The sequence below is a fragment of the Lynx canadensis genome, chromosome B4, assembly GCF_007474595.2.
Source record: "Lynx canadensis isolate LIC74 chromosome B4, mLynCan4.pri.v2, whole genome shotgun sequence".
NCBI classification, from domain to species: Eukaryota; Metazoa; Chordata; class Mammalia; order Carnivora; family Felidae; genus Lynx; species Lynx canadensis.
This window is the reverse complement of record NC_044309.1, coordinates 91,960,208-91,977,050: the sequence shown is the minus strand read 5'-3', so window position 1 is coordinate 91,977,050 and position 16,843 is coordinate 91,960,208.

The window sequence follows — 16,843 nt, the reverse complement described above, 5'->3', positions numbered from 1 at the left end:
AGCCCCTGTGGTCATCTGCCGACGGGGAGCGAAGATGCCACTTAAGCCTCGTGGGTGAGAGTTCTAGTCCGCATGGGTGAGTAACAGGTCCATTTCTCATTCTGAACTTTATATCTCACATTCTGGCATGTTCTTCAATCCCTTCTGAATTTGGTAGCATGAGTTAGCCTCCCCCAGACTCATGAACTCTGGGACATTAACAAGATTGAGGTTCCCACCCTGTGAGGCATGTCCTGGGTTGGGGTGTTTTCACCAAAGCAATTCTACCTGTTAAGCTGGTAATTCTACCAGCTAGCTCCTGGAAATACCTCCTGTAGATACATGGCTTCCATACTTGGATTTCCAATTTACATAGTCCTGAATCTTGTTTTGCTGTGAAGCGAATTGTTTTTCAGTGTCAGTAAATTGTGCTGAGACAGTGCTCTCCATGACAGTGTGGACTGAGGGGCTTTCCTGAAGGAAAACACTAAAGGATAATCTAATGCTTGCATTCTTTGGGCTTCTTTCTTATTAACAGAGGAGGACAACTCTAATGACCTCTTGGCTGACACCAGGTTAAGTAGCCGTGGCCAGGCTGACCATAGAAACGTATTCAATCGTTCAGCGAATATTGAATGAGCACTTGCTGCCTCCAGGTGCTGTCCCAAAACCAGGCTGCGGCAGTGAATTAGACCAAACCCTTGCCCTTGGGGGGCTATTAGTTATCGTTGCATAAACATAACTAGTAAACAAACACATAACCAAAGTACAGAATATACTCCCATCGAGACGAGGGCAGTGAAAAAACTAACGCAAGGAAGGAGCACCAGAATCGCCGGTGATGCAAGTGATCAGGGTAAGCTGCACTGAGGTCGAACTCGAAGGAGGCGAGGGAGCCAGCCATGTGCTTCCCTGGGAGAGGACTGTTCCAACAAAATACAGCAAGTACAAAAGCCCCAGGGTGAAAGCCTGTCTGCGGCATCCTCGTGGCTGGTGTGGAGTGGGCGAGAGAGAGAAGGTAATGCCACAGACATAAGGTTGGGAGAGGGGATTTGATTAAGCCAGGCATTTCGGAAATGTAAGCATAACCCTAAATTGAAAACATGCTAGGGACGCCTGGGTGGCTCAGTCGGTTAAGCATCCGACTTTGGCTCGGGTCATGATCTCACGGTTCGTGAGTTCCAGCCCCGCATCAGGCTCTGTGCTGACAGCTCAGAGCCTTGGAGCCTGCTTCAGATTCTGTGTCTCCCTGTCTCTCTTTGCCCCTTCCCTGCTCACGCTCTCTCTCTGTCTCTCAAAAATAAATAAATGTTTAAAAAAATTTGTTTTAAAACATGCTAATAATTTTCCTCATTTCACAATCAAGGCTGGGTTTGTCACACACACACACACACACACACACACACACACATTAAGAAAGTGTGTTCTTACTACTTTTTAGTGGAACCATTAAAACTATGAGCAGCCCACCGAGGGAATGGCCGTGTGCTGGTGTATGTCATGCCTATATGGTGACAATCTCTCCTCTATGGCTCTTCTCCTCTAAGCTCCTTGCTTCACATCCCGGGGATGGCTCTTTCCACATAGTCATATAGTTACTTATCTACTTGTCTGTCTTCCCCCTGATTATGAATGACTTGCGGGCAAGAGCTTCACTCGTTTTTGTAACTCCAGCACAAGCTAACTACAGGGCACAAAACGGGAGCTGAATAATGGCCTTCTCATTTAAACTGAACCCAGTGGCTACTTTGTATGTGGGCAATAGCTGCCAACTTCTTGAGGAGCCCTCAGTATATCAGTTTAAAAAAAATAAATAAATCCACACCTACTCTTGAGAAAAGAAGTGTAACACAGCGAATCACCTCCAGAAACTCAACATACGTTATTCTGATAGGGTAAGAATGTATAATGGGGAGAGCAGGCTTTGGGTCCATGCATTGACCGAAATGCTGAAAATTGAAGTAGGAGCACAGAGGTAATCTGATTATATTTCAGGATGGCTAATTACATTCCCACGAGACACGCAGGCACAGTAAGCAAAGAGCACTGCCCTCCAACTTGGCCTGGGTACAATGGCATCGTGACCACAGACTCAAGCCCATTCGAGTCAGACTGCCCTGGGTTCTACTCTCAGCTCTATTCTTTATTAGCCAGCTGGCCCAGGGCAAGTTACTTAACCACTCTGATCCTCAGTTTTCTCGTCTATTAAAAAAGAGGGGGGATCATAAAATAGTGCATCCCTCAGAAAGATCTGAAGTGTAATAATGATATTATCAATGGTGAGCACCCAACACGATTCCTGACATCCTGACAAAGCATTCTACCTGATGTGATTTATTAAAACGGACAGAAGAAGCCAGTATTCCACCTTTTATCATCCTAACTTTCATTTGGTTTTCCTAATCTTCATAGTTGCCACTTGTTTTCTCATCTGTGTTATGGAGCACTACAGATCAAAATCTACAGTAACAGATCCCTGAGCCAGTCCATAGTGCCTTATCTGCAACCAAAATACAGAAAGCCGTAAAAATTTGCAAGTTTTTTCACATGTCCTTTGGAAGTAAAATCTGAGCTGACCTAGGTCACATGGTTGTACACCCTTGCTGGAACTCCTGAGGAAATCTATTTAGTCTTTATTTACTGTACTTGATCGTGCACGGTCATAGTTTTGCTGCCGACCTATTAGTGTGTTTGGGTATGAGGTACGGCCCCAGATTCTGCTGGTATGTTGCATAATACACGGCATGTGCTCTGCATTGCTTTTCTAAAATCCAAAAGCATCTGGATTCGGAAACACATCTGGCCACCAGGGGTTCAGGTAAGAGCTTGTGGGCCTGGCAGCACTGAGGGGCGGGATCTGTGCATTGCTCTGCGTGCTGGGATTGACCAAGGTCCTCATTTATGCTTACGGTGGCCTTGATGGCCCAGATTCCACTTAGCAGAGAAGTCAGACATCTGACTTCCGACTTCCTCAAAACACAAAGGGAGAGAGGGTGCCTTTCTGAAGGAAGGCAGTGTCTCTTAGTCGCCTCTGAGGAAAGCTGTATTGAGTTGACCTTGGCTGTTGTTTTCTTTCCTAGGGAACCCTGAATACCAGGATGGTACTTGATTACCACCGGCTACAGATTCTCAACAGCCCTAGTTTTCCGGGTGTGATCTTTGATGCAAACCAGCATCATCAACCAGGTAGTTCAGACAAGATTTTGTCTCCCACTTCACAAGCTTCACAGCTCACAGGGTCACCTGGCCTTCACAACCAGCATTTAAACATCCGTCTCAATGGATGATGGATCACCCACCTCTTGGGCCTAATAACCGGTTGTGGTTGTGTTTTGTGGCAAAGCACGGTGGTTGTGTTAGGGGAAGGGAGGGAGCTGCAGACAGGAAACGTCACGTTTGGGAGGTCTAACACCTCAAGGACTCTGTAGTTGGGGCAGAGGAGGCTGAGAGGAGCTGGGGGCAGGGGTGAAAGGGTGTGTGGGTGACTGCAAGGAACTTGGGCTACGCCGTGGTTTGAAGACCCTCTAATTAAAAGGCCTCAGGCGTGGCACCCACCCTGGGGAGCCACAATTCACACCATATCCTATTATCTTAGGCCTGAGATAATTTGATAGTATTAAACACCTGCCCTCTTTGGCCTGGGCCAGAACTTACATCTATTTATTTGTTTATTTATTTATTTATTTATTTAGGTTTGGGGGGGTGGGGGAAGAGGTAACGGATAATCTTATTTTTAAGAAATGCACACTGAAGTGTATGAGGGTACAGGGACAAGATAAAAATCCAGATCTACAAAATGAGACTCTCTAGAAGTGAAGCCCAGACACCAAGCAGCTTGTAGAAAATGGGCCAAGGGATTTTCAGGCACACTCAAGTTTGAGAACGCATGAAATATATATCGTCGCTGCTGCAAGTGGGTGGTGCTCACAGCAGCTCTGGCCTCATTTGGGAGCTCGTTAGAAACGTGGAATCTCTGACCCCACAAAGACTGACTGCATCTGACCCTGCATCTTTAATATGATCCCCCAGGTGATTCCTTACACCCTGAAGTTTGAGAGGTCCTGATCCAGATCACCTGCTTACAAATGCAGGTGTTACAGGTGCACAAAACTCATTTGCCAAGGTTTTTTTAAAGGCTTTTCTTTGCTGTTCTCCCTGGTTGCCTTCAGCCGCCAGGAAGAGGGAAGGGTAGGGAGAAGGGCAGCCTCAGCAGACATAGCTATCATTTATGACGACCGTCACTCTGCATTCGGCTCGGGTGGAAAATTTACTGCTGTTTCACAGATGTCACTGGAGTCCGTCAGGGCATCACTCTTACGTTCTCCCTTCCAGACTCACTGCCTGGGTGGGACATATCACCCCCGACAGACGCATCAGTTGCTGCCCCTGATCGACCCTTAGAGCTGGCATAGCAAGTGTCACCACGGAGTTAGAACTACAAGCTTAGTCAGATACCGGGCAGGAGTTATTCCTGATGCCAAAGACTCACTTAGAATTGCAGTAAAAGCACCTTTTGAAATGGACCTAGGTTGTTTAATGATACGAACGAAGCAAAACAAAAAAACTCTTCTTGCCTCAAAATATGTGAAACAGAACTGATCTTGCAGTGCTGAGGATAAGGCTTCTCTAGTCACCAGGAAGCATTCTTTCCTGAAGAATGTTCCAAAGAACACTAGCCTAATAGATGCTCCTGGCAAAAAAAAGACTCCGTAACTGAATAAGGAAACACTATATTTAGGACTATAGTTTAAAACACTATATTTTCAATTTCTCCTCTTGGAAATTGAAAATGTACATTAGCATGTTAAATGCTCTGAGAAGTCCTGCATTAAAAAAAAAAAAAAAAGAAAAAGTCTGGTTCTGCCTAGCAGCGTTTCCCAAATGTATTCTTTGATGGGATTCCGATTTTCTCCAGTACTTACATTTTCTAGAACTCGTGTCTTAAGGGAAACACTGAGGGAACATCTTGCAGAGAATTTATATATAAAGGAAGAGCTCGATTAGTCCCATAAATGGACAGTCAAAAGGAGAAAGAAAGGCAGTTGTGAAGAATATCTAAAAATATTGACCGGGCCTCTGGACGTGGGAACTGGGCTTCCATTCCCTGTCAGGAAACTGCCAGAGGGATAAAGAGGCTCCTCGGATCCTGAACAGAAAAGAAACAATATTCCTCATCTGCTTTAGAGTGAAGAATTGGGATGATTAGTGAGCTTCCAGAAGATCCACCTTCCCCCCCCATTCTTCAACCCCCTACCCACTCCACCACCAAATCCTACCTCCCTTCTCAGTATCCCACTTCTCACACACCCACTGCCCCCACCCTGGGTCCAGCTGCCTGGGCCACTGAAGGGCCAGCGATGGCCAATGCATGGCCATCCATTACTGGATCTCCCGACCTCCACTTCTGTCCCCCTAATGTGCCACCCACACTGCAGTCCACTGGTTAAAACCTTCCCAGAGCTGCCCTTTGCCAGGAAGAAAGCAGAACAGGCCTGGCATTTTCCAGCTGACTCATCTCGATTGATTCCCCCACTCCTTCTCGCGTTCCAGCGGTATGCGCTTTCTCCTGCCATCTCAAACATGGACTCTCCTTCCCATCTCGGTTTTGCCTATGCCTTCGTCCGATCACTAAGCAGAAGTCGTTTCCTCTAGGAAGACTTCCTTGATTTGAGAGTCTAGGTCCACAGTTCAGTGCCGGTCCACAAGCTGTCCATAATGAGATCATTGCAGAAATCGAGAGATGAGCATTTAGAAACGTTGACAGTATTTTAATTATGACATCCAAACACGCGATCAGTAGACAAATCTTGTTGAAAAGGGAAAGGACCAGGCCAAATGTTATCTAACTCATGTGGTGAGTCTCTCATGGCGCCAAGTGATACGAGTATCGTCCGTGACAGATTAGAGAGGAAAACTGATCCTCTATCACACAGGGTCCGAGAAGCATGGGTCAAGGTCACGTTGCCATGTGATACCCACTCATAGTACCAGATACCTTCCATTCAAAGCATTTATCATGAATGGTAGTTTCCCATAGATTTTTTTGTTTTTTACACCGTCTCCTACACAGACGCCTAGCTTCATGACAGCGGGCACCAGGCATGCTGCTGTCAGTGTCCTAGCCTAGCACAGTACCTGGCACAGACCTGATACTCAATAAATGTGTCTGATCAATAAGGGGAAAGAGTGAGCCTTGTTGATTTTAACTGTGTCACCTCAATAGCAATCTTTGTACTTCCTGAGTCACCTGTGGCTTATATATGAGGTTGGGAGCGTGGTGGGGGGTATTGAGAGGGAGCTAAGAGAATTCTTCTATTTCGTGAACTCAGCCACACCCTTCCAGATCATGTTTCAATGGCGGAATGAACGTAAAATGCAAAGCAGACAGCGTTGTTGACATGAGTACAGAAGAACATTCTGTCGTGGGTAACTCAGATCTGGAGCTTTCTACTGTCACCCATCACAGGTGTTTTGTTTGATATTTCTATTTCACTCTAATTAAGTAACATCAGAAAATATTATTGCCCTTACAGGAACAGAGCTGGACACAGGCCAGCTTTCTGCAGTATTTCCTCATACAGCTCCCCCCTCCATGCCTTTGTTCCTAGCTGTTTTGCTGATCGAATGGAGAGAAAGAGACCTCGTGAGCTGGTATGACTCTGACAGCTTGACTTCTGGCAGCTGCTGGACCTCAGAGCATAATTTCCTCCCTCGTGGGTTATCAGAATCAAACACCCCTGGCTAATCAGGATTTCAAAGGATGCAGATATCCAGTTTAATTTAAGAGGATTACTCCAAAACAGCTCCGAGTAGGGCATTTGGACTTTGAGCCCCCTAACCGTTCGCTCAAACAGGCATCAGAGGCGGCTGGAATCTTGAACTTTTTCCAGGAAAGGGAAGAGATTTCAATATAAAAGAGCAGTGGATGTCTTCAGACAGTCTTAGCCCCAGCACTGGGAAAGGTACCTAATCCCCCTGGGCTTTAACTTCCTCATATGTTTAAAAAAAGAGGATTTGACCAGATGACCTCTCCAATCTCTTCTAGCCCTGAAATTCTCTGACTGTAATCTCTAAGGCCTCTTCTAGCTGTAAAATTTGGGAACTGAATAATTCAAACTCCTCTCCTCTCAAGAACGCTGAAGAGCTCCGTATCTATTCCCTCGCTGCCTCAGTTTGGTACTGAAAGAGGTGGCAAAGGTCATATTTATACAAAGGACTTCCCATGTGCTACTCACTGAGTTTCAACTTTCTTCTGGAAAGTCTGCGGCATACAGCCTCACCCCCCATACTGTGAAGACAAAATTGTTTACAAAATCCCACGACTCGGAGATCTAACGCTAGTTCTACAGACGGAAGCGTATATACTAATATCATTCCTAAGAACAGTGTGCCTGGGAAAAAGGCTCTAGGGTCACATAAAGTTCCAAAATACCATCCTTGGTCCCCTCTCATTGATGGATCACCTTACAGAAGAGCATATTGGAGCATAACACGCCCTGCACTGGAGAAAACTTCTTGAACTTTGCTTGCCTTACCATTTCCCAACATTTGACCACCGAAGTCTATTTATTTTCCCTCTGAAACATTTATTATCATTTTCTAAACTAGACCTCCACAAAACCTACGTAGGAAATGCTGCTCTAAGCATCACCTCCCACCTGGTAGATGCAGGGCGTTCCTTCAACTGGCAAATTCTTCAGCCCCACCCCCTGACTTACTGAATCAGCATCTTTGGAGATGGAGTCCAGATATATCAGCCTTCCCAAGCTCCCCAGTGGGAGCTGGAATTGTCCCCAGTGGGACAGTGCTGTAGTGCCGCTGGTAAGTACCAACTTTGAATAGCAGAATTAAGTAGTTAAAATTTCAGGAACAGTAGGAATTTGTGAGCTAATTGATGCTATGTTGGTAGACTGACATTTGCCATGGTGAGAATATTTACACCATGAAAATCAGCAAATGCTACAGTGCAGGGCTTTTCTCTCTCCCGGGCTGTGGCTTGTTAGACATTTATTTGCAGATCACTGCCTCCGGGGGATCCTTATGTACAGCACAGTTTGAGAACCAGTAATAATGCAAATATGTGCTATTATTGCTAGGTGTTATGTGTCCAAATTCTGTTAAAATTGTAATCACTAGTTTTCCCATGCTTTTCGATATTTCCAAAAAGAATAAAAAAAAAAAAACAAAAACAAATATGGTATGCAAAAGAAAGTCTTGCGTTTTGTCTTTAAAGTAGTTAGGAATTATCCAGGAATAGAGATAATCAAGTAAGCAGAATCTCATCATGAAGTTTATGTTTTTACGGACTTTGTAATTTGAGACGTAAAATGGGCCCTGCTGACAGATATAGCTTTGTTATGGTCTAGTCTTTTAGTAATCTGGGGAAGAGAAAAATCTAGAGGTATAAAAATATTCCCAGACTGGTGTTGGTCACTTTTTCCTCTTAACTTTGTAAACTTCTCTTCACCACCACATTTCAGACTCAAAGGCAATATACCGCACACTTGTTGAGATTGTCTCTGGGCTCCTTTGTCCCTGGAGTGTTGGTGGTGGGGGAGAGGTAGAGTACATTTTTCTTCCTTCCTTCCTCCCTCCCTCCCTCCCTCTCTTTCTCTCTCTCTCATTCATTCATTCATTCATTCATTCTTAATTTGAGCGAGAGAAACAGAGCACAAGCTAGGGAGGGGCAAGGAGAGAGGGAGACACAATCTGAAGCAGTCTCCAGGCTCCCAGCTGTCAGCACAGAGCCCGACGCGAGGCTCGAACTCACAAACCGTGAGACCATGACCCAAGCCGAAGTCAGACCCTCAACCGACTGAGCCACCCAGGCGCCCCTATATTATTTCTTTCGTAAAATGGACTCCTTTGACAGATCCAATTACAGTCTCATTTCATGTTCGATAGTAAACATAGAGCCCAGGGTGATCTTTTCATCATTTCTCTGGTTCAAGCAAAGTGCAAAATCCAATGACAGAACCAGAAAGTACCTTGTGAGACTGAGCAGTTTGAGTTTCCACTTAACATTTGTCCTTCTATTCCCTGTGAAGGTGGACAGCCTCAAGGTGACTGCGGGACTAAATACAGTTTTGCTTGAACAGCTTATCTGGCATAAACACACTCCAGTGGATGTCATATCCCCAGTCATTAGAACCCTGACCCGCCGTCAACAAGTATTTAATCATTGTGAATCTAACAGCTCATTCTGACAGCCAAACACAATGACATTGCCTATCTCTCCTGTAAAATGCCAAGTGGTATATGCTTAAAGGCAGAAATCTCTCTTCTCCCCCATGCAAGCCTATGACTTCCCGACAGCCCCAAAATATACCTGAGGCAAAATGGTGACTAGGAAGGAAACGGGGGGGGGGGGGGTGGATCCTGTGTTCACTGAACACTTAACATTTGCCAAGCTCTGTCCAGGCATGTTGTATATTATTTTAAGCAATCTTTACAGAAAACCTAAGAGATTATTTGCCCTGTCCATTCTTGTTCTGTCCTTTTAAACCAACGGTTGGGCGCCTGGGTGGCTCAGTTGGTTAAGCGTCTGACTCTTGACTTCAGCTCAGGTCATGATCTCACAGTTCATGAGTTTGAGCCCCACATTGGGCTCAGTGCTGACGGTGTGGAACCTGCTTGGGATTCTCTCTCTCTGTCCCCTCCCCTGTGTGTGCGCGCTCTCTGTCTGTCTCTCTGTGTCAAAATAAATAAACTTTAAAAATATATAAAAAAATAAATAAACTAAGGGTCAAATTAAATACCTTTGAGGCCAGACAGGTTAATAAGGTAAATAAAGGAAATGAACAAGGTGAAATAGTAGAACCACAACTAAAACTGGCGACTTCTCAGTAGTGAGGAGACACAGGGAATGGCAGAGACTATGGCAAAATCTGATTTTCATGGCAATACTTTAATTTTTTTTTAATATAGCCAAGTGGTTCAGTTAAAAACAAAACAAACAAGGGGCGCCTGGGTGGCTCAGTCGGTTGGGCATCCGACTTCAGCTCAGGTCACGATCTCGTGGACCGTGAGTTCGAGCCCCGCGCCGGGCTCTGGGCTGATGGCTCGGAGCCTGGAGCCTGCTTCCGATTCTGTGTCTCCCTCTCTCTCTGCCCCTCCCCCATTCATGCTCTGTCTCTCTCTGTCTCAAAAATAAATAAACGTTAAAAACAAACAAACAAACAAAACTCTGTGGGCTGAACAAAACATACATGTGGGCTGGATCTGGCCGCCATTTTACATCATCTGCTTCAGACGCAGTCCATCCAATCACCTACTGCTTCCCAGAGACCTAGCACAACAGCTGCAGGATGAGCTGGTTCTAGGCAGTGGTGCCCAACCCTTCAAAAACGCGCTAGCTTCACGTTTTTATGTATTTCTGGTCCTAAGCCTTCAGAACAGTGCTCTGGCTCTGGATGCCTCCATTTCCCTCCCCGCTCTTACACTCTTGAACCAGGTTTCCTCACTCATGTTTCAGCCCAGCTCTCTCTCTCTCTCTGGTGCTGTCGTCACCCCATAGTGAAGGGGAAAACTTCCTAGCCCATCCCTGGCCTTATAGACTCTACCCTTTAAACCTAAAACTGGGTCGGACTGGAGTGGGAAGCATTTCCTAGAGAAAAATTAGGTCATCCCCATACACAAGTGAAGAATCTGAGATCTACTTAGATCAGGTCATTTGGCTGGGAAGTAAAGTAGGGGCAATTTGGACCCAGATTAATTCCTCCTCCAAAATCCCTTCCTCAGAGAGTCTCTCCTTTTCCACTAAAAGAGCTCTGAACTGAGCAGGAACCTCTAGAAGACCTGGGATGATACATTTTACCTTGAAATTCTATAGAAATGTAGCTCTCTATTCCGCAATATATTTGTATTTGTTCTAATAAAGAATTTGATATTTTTTTCCTGCAGGTAAAAATAATGTCTCAAATACTTGCTATGCTGTTATGTTAAATCTTCTTATTCTCTAGACTCTGAACCACATCTCCAGGGGCACATGCACCCCTGTCCCATTGGTGACATGCACGTGTCACATTGATGCCATCAATACTGCCATCCTCTTCCTCTACCGGCCTCTCCCAGGCTCCCCCAACCCAGACCGCCAACAGTCACCCCATTGTCAGAAGGCAAAACTTGCCACCTGGGTCTCATGAAACTTGTAAAAAAATCAATCAATAGAGTAATTCATTGATTTTTTTTTTTTTACCTTGAAAATAACAGTTGAAAACCCCCAACTGTGAGTTTATTTGTCTGTTTTTTCAGATCAGATAAAGTGAGCTCAAGGCTCAGTCACTCAAACCGTTTTGTCAGCAGAAAGGTGAATAGCCCTAGCCACCATGGTGGATTTGACTGCTGTACAGTTTTATAGTGTTTATTTTTTGTCATTTGTCTTTTACCCATAACGGACCATTGTAAAGAAAAAAAGCATTGAAATTTAAGTCGATGTGGAGCCCCAACTTAGAATCATACTATATTAATTCAGCAAGTGCATCACCTGGTTCTTTTCATCAGATACATACGTTACATGCATCTGATCAAAATGTTATATACTGCATCGAGATGATTCTAGTGCTTTTTTTAAAAAAAATCAATGTTAAAAAAATGCAGCAACTTTTGCACCCAATTTGGCTTTAAACTTAATGGAAATGGAGACCTTGCATATTGGAATATGCTACTTGCAGAGATGTGCTTAAAAATAACAGCCTAACACTTTCTGTCCTATCAGATAATTATGGCAGGAAAAACAAATTTATTTTAAAATTTCCCAGTTAATTTTTATGGCTCAAATGTTAAGAATGTGAGCATCAGATTTTGAAAAACAAAATTCATCTCTTTTCATGTTGTATTTTTAAATTTCAGTCTACATTTTTAAAAATATGTCTACTCAAAGCATGTCACTTTAAAAATATTTTAACATTTTATACTTTCATTTAAAGAAAGTGAAATACCTCATATCACTTATTGTTTTTTTGAATTAGAAAAGTAAAACTTATCTTTACATAGTTGAGCATTATGACATTTAAAATTAATTTCAAAAATATAATATTTAAGATTATTTTTTTTTCAGAAAATTACTTTTTTCTCATATGCTACATGGAGAACTTTTTAAAGGAAGTGTTTAAGATTTTGAATTAATTTGAAAATGGTTTGGAACTTGGAAACATTTTGCTAATTCTGCTTTCATGTAAATTCATGTCACATGAAGCATATGTTCTTTAAAAGCTTGCTATATTGGAATAACAACCCAAAGAAATGAGTCCCAAATGGTAGAGTGTCCAACCCATAACAGGGAAATATTTGGGTGAAACCCTTTTATCAAATTCTTTTAATCTAACTACAGAGGTGAATATCTACTTCCCAAGCAGTATAGATTATTCTATATTTTTAGCATATTAACCAAAGTTTCAACTGAAGTACCCATATTATAGATATGGGATTCCATATTGTAGGTATAGGATGTTGACACACTGTAAGTGTACAGAATTTATAAAGGAAATATTTAAAACCAACTTAAAGAAAATATAAAAACCATATATAAAAAGTGATATTGAGATGCTCAGCCCGAATAAAGATAGGCAAAGGAAGGATTTATGAAGAAATTTTCCTCTGTAGAGCTATTAACATACTATGAGTCCCTACACCACGCCCTCTACCCACAAGACTCTACCTTAAGCCTGTAGAAATGTAGGAATAGGTCGCCTGTTGTTCTGCAGTTTAAGGCAAGGGATGCATGAATGTTTCCCTTAGACAGATGTGGGCCATGGGAGAAAGCCAAAGTAGGGTCAGCAATAGGACCTCCCGCAGTGCTGGAAGAAAACTATCAGCAAGAAGCTGGAGGGGAAAGTTGGATGTCTACCGGTTCCAGAAGAAGTTAAAAACGACTGCTCAAACTCTAGACAAAGCAGTTAGCAAACTTGTTTTGGAAAGAGCTCGATAATAAATAATTAAGGCTTTTAGGGCTATATGATCTGTGTCACAACTACTCAACTCTCTGTTTGTAGCATGAAAGCAACCATAAACAATCCATAAATAAATACATATGTCTCTGTTGCACTAAAACTTTATTAACAAATACAGGTAGCATGCTGGATGTGGCCCACAGCCGTACTTCACCAGCTGTGCTCTAGACTCACCAGCCTGTCCCAAAGGAAGAGGAAGAAAGCAGAGCAGACCCCGGCTGTGGAAAAGCCCATGAAGACCCAGTCTACCCTAGCATCCTGCCATCCTGCTACCCTCGAGGAGTTAGAAACTGACTGGCAAGCTGGAGAGGGAGAGAAGGAAAAGCCAGACGAAGAGATATAAAGAGAGAGCAGCAACCACCCTCTCGTCCCAGGAAGCATCCAGCCTGAGGAAGACAGAGCTGAGAAAGAAGAGAATATTTGAATTAAATCCATTTCAGAGGTCTTGGGCCAAATACACTTAATTTCTGAACTCAGAATGCATTTCCAATTTAAAATGACAATAGACCTGTTTACCTAAGAGTCAAAAAAGTCATGACTGAGGTTGAGAAAAAAGAAAATAAGTTATATGTTGATTTAACCACACTTGCTTTTCCAAAATACTAGGGCGTATACAATCACAGAGTCCAGCATTTTCTTTTCTTTTCTTTTCTTAGCTGAAGACCCCAGCTATTATGGAGAAACAGGTGGTGACATCACCCACCTCAGTCGCCTTTTGCAAACTCTTGACACAAGGAGCTCACCAAAAAGGCCACTCAGCAGTGTGAACGTTATTGACTCATTGTCCTGTCCAGTTTCTCCAACTGTCCAAGACAGATATTTGGTTAGAGAAGATAACTGGGGATTCTTTTGTCCTGCAATAAATATCATGACTAATTTATGCCTTTCTTCAAGTAAAGTGTGCACATCCACTTAGATGCTTTTAATTTGCCAGCAGGGTCACCTTTCTGAGGGCTCTCGTGCCTTTCCAAGGGCTGCTGGAAAGCTTATCTGTGGCCTGCGATTCAGAGCAAATGGCTAATTATAGGGGGTGCTGATCTTACTCTGCACTGAATGGGGCCCCTGGAGCATTTGCAAGGATTGGTGGAAAGCTTTATTCATTCTCAGCTCTTACACTAGCGAAGACAATTCTCAGCTCTTACACTACCGAAGACAACAGTATGAAAATCCATCTGACTTTTGTTAAGACATCTGATTTGTTGGAGCTGAAAAGGTTTTTAAAGCAAATGGCGTCATCTTCTATTGATCTTAGTGCCTTTGTGCTATGCATGTTATGTCATCAGATTATCTAACTCATTCATCCACCTTTTCCAAAATGTGTGACTCCTCTTCATTGTCTCCAACTGCTACCACACAGTCACGCTTTTCCTGATAATGGTATAATTCTATTATGGTATTTCCCAGTGTTTTGCTTTGTGTTTGATCACAGTGAAGTTCTCTTCTTAACCTATTAGCTGCCACTAGGGAGCATGGATACGTGTCTATCTCCTGATTTATACAGTTCTCACAGGTGTAGTATGCATTACAGGTGTCATATGCATCACATTTACTTGGATAATTTTTCTTCTTTTAAAATTCCATAACATCCACCCAACAAATGGCGATGAGAAAAAGAGTGAGAGAGAAAGAGAGAGGAGGTTGATGGTTATATGAATCTTGGTTGACTGCCAACTCCAATAATCATTTTATTTTTGAGAATTTTATATATATGCAATAGCAATTATTTATCTAAAGTTAGTAGTGAATTGGGTTTTTACCCCTCTTTTGCTTTCTTTTTTTAGCATCTCATTGTCATCAAGAATAAAAGACTCTTGGGGTGCCTGGGTGGCTCAGTCAGGTAAGCATCAGACTTTGGCTCAGGTCATGATCTCACATTTTGTGGGTTCGAGCCCCATGTTGGGCTCTGTGCTGACAGCTCAGAACCTGGAGCCTGTTTCAAGTTCTGTATCTCCCTTTTTCTCTGTCTCTGTCTCTGTCTCTCTCCCAAAAATGAATAAACACTTAAAAAATTGATTTAAAAAAAAAGAACAAAAGACTCTTAATCAAAGCTGAATTTTTGTCTTCAAAATGTTGGATTATGTGGAAAACTGTCAGAGTGCTATTTTCAGGTTTGAGTTATAAATACCATTCTTAATGAAAGGAAAATTAGGTAAGTTCAGCCTTTCACACTATTCAACATTTCTTTTCTCATTTTCATTCAACAAATATGTAGGGAGAGCCCACCACATTTGAGAAAATGTGGGAAAATACTAGGCCTTGGGATATGACAGAGAAAGAGACAAGGCCAAGAACAGTATTAGAGGGTGATCAATGTTATGCCAGGATGTAAAAGTAGGAGGAGGTAAGAGAGTGACTTTGTAGTAAACTTAGATTGAGTGGGTCTAGGAAAGGCCTCTCTTTGAAGGTAAATTAACACTGGGGACGCCTGAGTGGCTCAGTCTGGTTGAGCATCTGCCTCTTGATTTGGCTCAGGTCATGATCCCAGGGTCGTGGGATTGAGCCCCACATGGGGCTCTGCACTGAGCATGGAGCCTGCTTGAGATTCTCTGTCTCCCTCCCTCTGCCCTTCTCCCCAACTCGTGCTCTCTCTCTCTCTATCTCTCTCTCTCTCTCTCTCTCTCTCTCAAATAAAAAGAAGAAAAGATAAAGTTGATCTGTGTGATGAGAAACAGTCATGCAAAGATCAAGGAATAATAAACACATTCCAGAGAAAAATGTTAATGCAAAGCACCTACAGTAGGAACCAATTTCAGGGAGCCAAAAGAAGCTTAGTGTGGCTGGAGAGTTGTTGCTGATGTGAAGATGCTAAAAGTTGAGCACAGGGTCATAAGATGAGGCTTTCCTAAGAAGGGATGAAGACTGGATTTTTTTTTCCCCAAGTTTTAGAAGAACTCAGACAAGAAGGGTATTTAAGTCAGAAGAATAATATAACCATAATCTGATCTACAATGTTTTAATATTGTGTTCTGGCTGCAAAGGGAAGAATGGATGATGAGACAAGATAGAGAATTAATATGGAAACTGTTATATTCCTCCAGACAAGAGATGATGATGTCTTGGATTAGGAGATAGCAAAGATGTAGAAAAGTGGAAGAATGCAGGATAGATTTTGAAGTAGAATTGGTAGATCTTTCTGAGAGATAAATGTTGGAGTAAAGGAAATAGAGGAAACAAGAACAATGCCTAGATTTTTGTCATGCCCAACGGGGTGGGGTAGTGGTGCCACTTACTGCAATGGGACCTAAGGAATAGGAGCAGAGTGAGGAGGTCCACAAAGAATGGTTGTTTTAGTGGTATTAGGTTTAAAATATCCTCTGGAGGAGTACCTGTGGGGCTCAGCCGGTTGAGCATCTGACTCCTGATGTTGTCTCAGGTCATGATCTCACAGTCATGAGATTGTGGCATGTGTTGGGCTCTGCACCGACAGCTTGGGGTTCTGTCTCTTCTCCTCCCCTACTCACTCACTCACTCTCTAAATAAATAAATAAATAAATAAACATTTAAAAATAAATAAAATATCATCTGGAAACCCAAGTGGAGTCGCCAGGCAAGCAGACAGATTTTGGGGAAGTCTGTGCTGGAAATAAGTATTTAAGGGTGATGAGTATAGAAATGGTATTTGATGCCAAGAGGATAGTTGAAGTCACCAAAGGAGAGAAGAACAGAAAGAAAAGTAAAGAAGAAATCCAAGGTCCAATTGTTTATATTAAGAAGAAAGAAGCTCCATCAAAGGAGCCTGCAGAAAGGTAGCCAGCAAAAAGAAAAACCAAGCAAATGTGGTACCACAAAAGCCAGAAAAAGAAAGTGTCCTCTAAAGAAAGAAGGAACCAACTGTACCTAAAGCTGTGGAGATGCCAAGTAAGGGAAGGGAAGAAGGGTGACCATCATAACCAGTAAGCAGCACAGATGGCACT